At 42.4% G+C, this 6,793-nt stretch overlaps 1 pseudogene; it reads right to left on the reverse strand.

Annotated features, from left to right (window-relative positions):
- Window positions 1-4,372: 4,372 nt before the first annotated feature.
- Window positions 4,373-4,551, reverse strand: LOC104657907 (annotated as a pseudogene).
- Window positions 4,552-6,793: the final 2,242 nt, after the last annotated feature.

Below are 6,793 nucleotides of genomic sequence, written 5' to 3' on the forward strand. Positions count from 1 at the left end.
TAGGTGGATTCAAAAAGAGTTTATCGGCCAAGTGTGGGGCAGATCACGAGGTCAGGAGATTGAGACCATCCTGGCCAAGATGGTGAAATCCTATGTCTACTAAAAATACAAAAATTAGCTGGGTGTGGTGGTGTGTTCCTGTAATCCCAGATACTCCGGAGGCTGAGGCAGGAGAATCGCTGGAAACCAGGAGGTGGAGATCGCAGTAAGCCAAGATAGTGCCACTGCACTCCAGCCTGGCGACAGAGCGAGACTCCACCTCAAAAACAAAAAACAAAAATAGTTGATTTAAAAAACCTGAAATCAATAGAAGGGAGTATCTGAGTTTAGATAAGGGGTTGTGGAAACTAAGGTTAATAGATTGCAAAGGTTTCTTATTAGACATAAAAAGATGCCAGACTCTTCAGTGAATTCTCTCCTGGATAAGGAAAAAGACATGAAAAAGGAATGGGGTTCTCTATAGAATTTAGATTTTCCTCACGAGAGAGCTTTGCAGGGCTGTTTCAAAATACGTCAAAGAAATATATTTTAGAGTAAAATACTTCAATTTCTTTCAGAGCCTACCATCTCATGTTGGTATCTTATCGTTATAAAGAGTCTGTTTTGGCTGAGTGTGGTGGCTCACACCTGTAATCCCAGCACTTTGGGAGGCCAAGATAGGCAGATCACCTGAGGTCAGGAGTTTGAGAACAGCCTGGCCAACATGGCAAAACCCTGTCTCTGCTAAAAAAAAAAAAAATACAAAAATTAGCCAGGCATGGTGATGCACACCTGTAGTCCCAGCTACTCGGGAGGCTGAGGTAGGAGAATCACTTGAACCTAGGAGGTGGAGGCTGCAGTGAGCTGAGATTGCACCACTGCACTCCAGCCTGGGCAACAGAGCAAGACTCTCTATTAAAACAAAAAAATTGTTCTGTCAGTCTTAAGGTTTCTGTTTTAATGTTAATGCTGATCAGGTATGTCTGAATTATAAAGGGAGGAGAGTATAATAAGGCATGTCCAAATCCCCCCTTCCTATTTATGGCCTGAACTAGTTTTTATTTATTTATTTATTTTGAGACTGTGTCTTGCTCTGTCACCCAGGCTGGAGTGCAGTGGTGTGATCTCAGCTCACTGCCACCTCTATTTCCTGGGTTCAAGTGATTCTCATGCTTCAGTCTCCTGAGTAGCTGGGATTACAGGTGTCCACTACCACGCCTGGCTAATTTTTGTGTTTTTTAGTAGAGACAAGGTTTCATCATTTTGGCTAAGCTGGTCTTGAATTCTTGACCTCAAGTGATCTGCCCACCATGTCCTCCCAAAGTGCTGGGATTACAGGTGTGAGCCACTGTGCCTGGCCTGAACTAGTTTTTCAGGTTAACTTTGAAATGCCCTTGGCCAAGAGGAGGAGGTTCATTCAGTCAGTTGAGGGGCTTAGAATTAAATACTTGGTTTGCATTTTGCTGGACTTTTTTTTTTTTTTTTTTTTTTGAGACGGAGCCTCACTCTGTCGCCGAGGCTGGAGTGCAGTGGCACGATCTTGGCTCACTGCAAGCTCTGCCGCCTCCCTCCCGAGTTCATGCCATTCCCCTGCCTCAGCCTCCCAAGAAGCTGGGACTACAGGCGCCCGCCACCATGCCTGGCTAATTTTTTTTTTTTTGTATTTTTAGTAGAGATGGGGTTTCACCGTGTTCGCCAGGATGGTCTCGATCTTCTGACCTCATGCTCCACCCACCTCGGCCTCCCAAAGTGCTGGGATTACAGGCGTAAGCCACCGCGCCCGGCTTTTTTTTTAAAGACAAAGTCTCACTTTGTTGCCCAGGCTAGAGTGCAGTGGCATGATAATAGCTCATGGCAGTCTCAACCTCCTGGGCTCAAGCAATCCTCCCACCTCAGCCTCACAAGTAGCTGAAACTACAGGTGTGCACCACCACACACAGCTAATTAAAAAAAAAAAAATTTGTAGAAACCGAGTCTCCCTTTGTTGCCCAGGCTGGTCTCAAACTCCTGTGCTCAAGCAATCCTCCTGCCTTGGCCCCCCAAAGTGCTGGGATTACAGGCACAAGCCACTGTATTAGTTCATTGTCACATTGCTATAAAGAAATACTCAAGAGTGAGTAATTTATAAGAAAAGAGGTTTAATTGGCTCACAATTTTACTGGCTGTGCAGGAAGCATGGCAGCATCTGTTTCTGGGGAGGCCTCAGAAAACTTACAATCATGACAGAAGGTGAAGGAGGAGTCAGCACTACGTATGGCTGACACATGAGGAAGAGAGAGATGGGGGAGGTGCCACACACTTTTAAACAACCAGATCTCATGACAGCTCACTCACTATCACGAGAACAGCACCAATGGGGAAATCTGCACTCATGATCCAATCATCTCCCACCAGTCCCCACCTGCAATATTGGGGATTACAGTTTGACATGAGACTTAGGGGAGGACACAGATCTAAACTGCATCAGCCACCTTGCCCAGCCTGCTGGAAGTTTTTAATAAAGAACCTCACATCAGACTTTTAAAGGCTGGGAAGCCAAGCTAAAGATCTGCCACTAGAGTGTGCCTGTAATACCTGCATGAATTCAGTGAATTTCTGTCTTGTTGAGGTTCCCCAAATATCTTGAGTTTCTTGGACCTGTCAGAAAATAACACTCTTTACTTACCATAAAATCAGGAACTCTGCAAGGGAACAGTGTAGACAAGGTACCAGGCCAATCTTTTCCCAAATCTACAGGCTTTAACATCAATCTTGATTCCTCAAAGCAGTCTGGTCACATCTGAAAATATGACATTCCAGTCAAAGCCTTGGTAAAATAACCAGTGTCTCCAATTGTGTCCTGTCACAGAAGAAAACAAATTCTTATTCAACTTATGTAAATAACTACATTGCCAACTTGTATGAATAGTTTTTGAATTCTGATGAAATCAGGTGCAGAAAAAGGTAAATGTTTTAATTTTGCTCACAAAAGTATACTTTACCTAATTGCTGTAAGCTACAAACAGCTTAAGAGAAAAAAAAGTTTATTGACTATGGAAAACAAAACATAAGAATCAGCAATGCTTGAGCGGGACATCTGACTTCTGAGTAGAAACCTTTGTGGCACCAGTGAAAAAAACAGAATTAAATATGGGTGATGTTTAGAAAGGCAAGAAGATTTTTGTTCAGAAGTGTGCCCAATGCAACACCACGGAAAAGGGAGAAAAATCTGTAATCCCAGCACTTTGGGAGGCTGAGACAGGAGAACTACGTAAGCCCAGGAGGTCAAGACCAGCCTGGGCAGCAGAGTGGGGCCTTATCTCTACAAAAAAGAACAATGAAATACAGCTGGCCTTGGTGGTGCATGCCTGTGAGAGACTGCGGTGGGAGAATCGCTTGAGCCCAAGAGTTAGAGGCTGCAGTGAGCTGTGTTATATCACTGCACTCCAGCCGGGGTGACAGAGTGAGACCATGTCTCAAATAAATAAATAAATGAAAGAACCAGCAATACTTCAAGCAGAATAGCCATAGGAAAATTATTTCAGCTGGGTGCAGTGGCTAATGCCTATAATCACAGCACTTTGGGAGGCTGAGGCAGGAGGATCACTTGAGCCCAGGAGTTTGAGACCAGCCTGGGCAACATAGTGAGACCTTGCCTGTACTAAAAATAAAAAATTAGCCAGGCATGGTGGTACATGCCTGTGGGCCCAGCTGCTCAGGAAGCTGAGGTGGGAGGATCACTTGAGCCCAGGAGGTCAAAGCTGCAGTGAGCTGATCATGCCACTGTACTCCAGCCTGGGTGACAGAGTGAGACCCTGTCTAAAAAACATAATAATAACAACAATTTCAGTCCTTTATCACTTTAGTCTCATGTAATTAATTCTTGCTCTGCTTGATATTGGTTAGCAATTTTATGAGTCCCCTTTTTTCACTGAAGTTTTTGAAATTCTTATGCAATTCAATTGTGTGATCTAAGTTATCAGCAGAGGTGTGTATTTCAGAGTACCTGTGAGAGTCTTCATTTTTTCCCATCAGTCTTCTTGAAGACACAACACTCTAGGATTTACAAAGAGAATGTAGAGAAAAAGCATTAGAATAATGCAATTTGCCAAGATATAACAGATTTTTAGGAATCTCATGCAATTTTTGAACACATGTTAACACATTTATACACATGTAACTCAAAGAAAGTTAAGCATCATTTCATTCTTTTTTTCCCCAAGGAATTACAAAGCTACTTTTAATCCTTTGGGGTGAGCCCCACGGGAATAAAAAACACGGGGAAGGGGTAACTCTGTCAGTCCCAAGGCCAGGGGCAGAGAGGCTACCTGAGGAGAAGGAAGCACGAAAGGCACCTGCTGCAGACGCAGGGACACTGGTGAATGGCAGGAGGGTTGCGCATGAAGCCACAAAGCTACTTGGGTTTCTCCTTCTTCTCATTTGCCTTTTTCTGCTTTTGCCGCATGATCTCTGCGTCCCTCTGCTTGCAGGTGGCATGAGAAAGCTGGTCATCTCGGTGCTTTGTCTTACATAAGTTACTCTGCTTTTCCATATTTTCTGGTGGGTGAGCTCACGCTGGTTACCGTGGGTCATGGCATTGACGACACACTGGGAGGCCAAGGTGGGAGAATCACTTGAGTCTACAAGTTTGAGACCAGCCTGGGCAACATGGTGAGACCTGGTCTTTAACAAAAGTAAAAAAAAATTAGTTGGACATGGTGGCACATGCTCATGGTCCTAGCTACTCAGGAGACTGAGATGGGAGGATTGAGCCCAGGGGTTTGAGCGGTGATTGTGCCATTACACTTCAGCCTGGGAGAAGGAGCAAGAGTCTCTCTTAATAAATAAATAAATAAGAAATGATAATTAAAAGATTAAAAAAATCTGCTCTTTGATAGAGAGGAGACTCAGTTTTTCAAACAATCTGAAAATTATTAAAGACATTGTGAGGCAAATTCCTCTCTCTCTCTTTTTTGTTTTTGTTTGTTTGTTTTTTTTAACAATTTACTCAAAAGTTGAACAACTCTTTTACTATTTCTTGTTAACACTACAGGAAAATATTACTCAAAAGAAAACCTCAGAACAAGAATTCCTGAGGACAAAAAGAAAAAACAGAAAACCAAATTCTATCTTTGTATCAGTGTATTACTAATGATAAGGATACTTTGGATAAAACCCTATAAACAGATTCATCCAATCTCAATCAGCTTTGACCACACAAGATTTCCATTGCCTTTTATTTGTTTATTTTTTAAAAATTGAGACTAGGTCTTGCTGTGTTGATCAGGGTGGTCTCAAACTCCCGGCCTCAAGCAATCTTCTGCCTTGGCCTCCCAAAGTGCTAAAATTACAGGTGTGAACCAGCACACCTGGTCCCATAAACCTTTTATAACCTCTTACAAATTTTTTTTCACTCTTTTTCCCCAAACTTTCTGTATCCATTCAGTTTTATCTTTTTCTCTTTTCTTCCCTTATTTTTTCACCATTTTGTTTTTTATTTCTTTAATTTAAAAGAATCTTTAAGGCCAGGTGCAGTGGCTCACGCCTATAATCCTAGCACTTTGGGAGGCCGAGGCAGGCGAATCACGAGGTCAGGAGATCGAGATCATCCTGGCTAACATGGTGAAACCCCGTCTCTACTAAATACACAAAAAATTGGCCAGGTTTGGTGGCGGGCACCTGTGGTCCCAGCTACTCGGGAGGCTGACGCAGGAGAATGGAGTGAACCCAAGGGGCGGAGCTTGCAGTGAGCAGAGATCGTGCCACTGCATTCCAACCTGGACGACTCTGTCTCAAAAAAAAAAAAAAAAAAAAAAGAACCACACAAAATTACTTTTCCTTGAACAAAAAGAACACATCCTCATGTTTTTAAAATAACTTTCTTTACCAAAGACACTTGCTACTGTTCTTATGTACTTTGTATACAGAATTCTCTTATATCTAAGAGTTTTAATTACATATATTAACTATAACTTTAGCTCTTAGTAATGCTAATTTCCAGCAAAAATCCTAGTAAGTAAACAATTTTTTTTTTTTTTTTTTTGAGACAGAATCACTCTGTTGCTCAGGCTGGAGTGCAGTGGCATGATCTCAGCTCACTGCAACCTCTGCCTCCTGGGTTCAAGTGATTCTTGTGCCTGGGCCACCCAAGTAGCCCAGGTGTGTGTCACTATGCCTGGCTAATTTTTATATTTTCAGTAGAGACGAGGTTTCACCATGTCGGCTAGGCTGGTCTTGAACTCCTGGCCTCAAGTGATTTACCCACCTTGGACTTCCAAAGTATTGGGATTACAGGTGTGAACCACTGTGCCTGGTCAAGCAATTTTGATTATTTGGTATCAGGTGCAGAGCCCAGCACAGAGGATAGAGCAGTCAAGACAATGCCTGGAGGATTTGACTCTTTCTAGCATGGCCAGGAGACACGGCTGTGTCAGGGAGGACATACTGGGCTTGGTTTTACCTTGTAGTTGGTGGCCTCAAAGGATATGCATATGTATTTAGGTCTCATCATGGCCACCTCTCTAGGCCACAGAATCTAACAACTCAAAACCAAAGATATAAGCTCATAGATAAACCAAGAAAATATCAAAAATGTCACAGAAGCCACAGTTTTATTACCTAAAAAAAAAAAATAGCAGAGACAGCATACATTAGTATGACCAGTATACCCAAGCAAAAATGTCTAAAATTCTGAAGATATTCATATTTTATTTTACCAGCAATTTAAAATCTAGCTTTACTTAATAGAGACGACTAAAGTCATGTGAATTTGAAAAGCATTTGGGCTATTTACTTTATGAGTGCTCATCTATTTGTAGATCAATTTGGTACCCTG

Source organism: Rhinopithecus roxellana, chromosome 4, assembly GCF_007565055.1.
Source record: "Rhinopithecus roxellana isolate Shanxi Qingling chromosome 4, ASM756505v1, whole genome shotgun sequence".
Lineage (NCBI taxonomy): Eukaryota > Metazoa > Chordata > Mammalia > Primates > Cercopithecidae > Rhinopithecus > Rhinopithecus roxellana.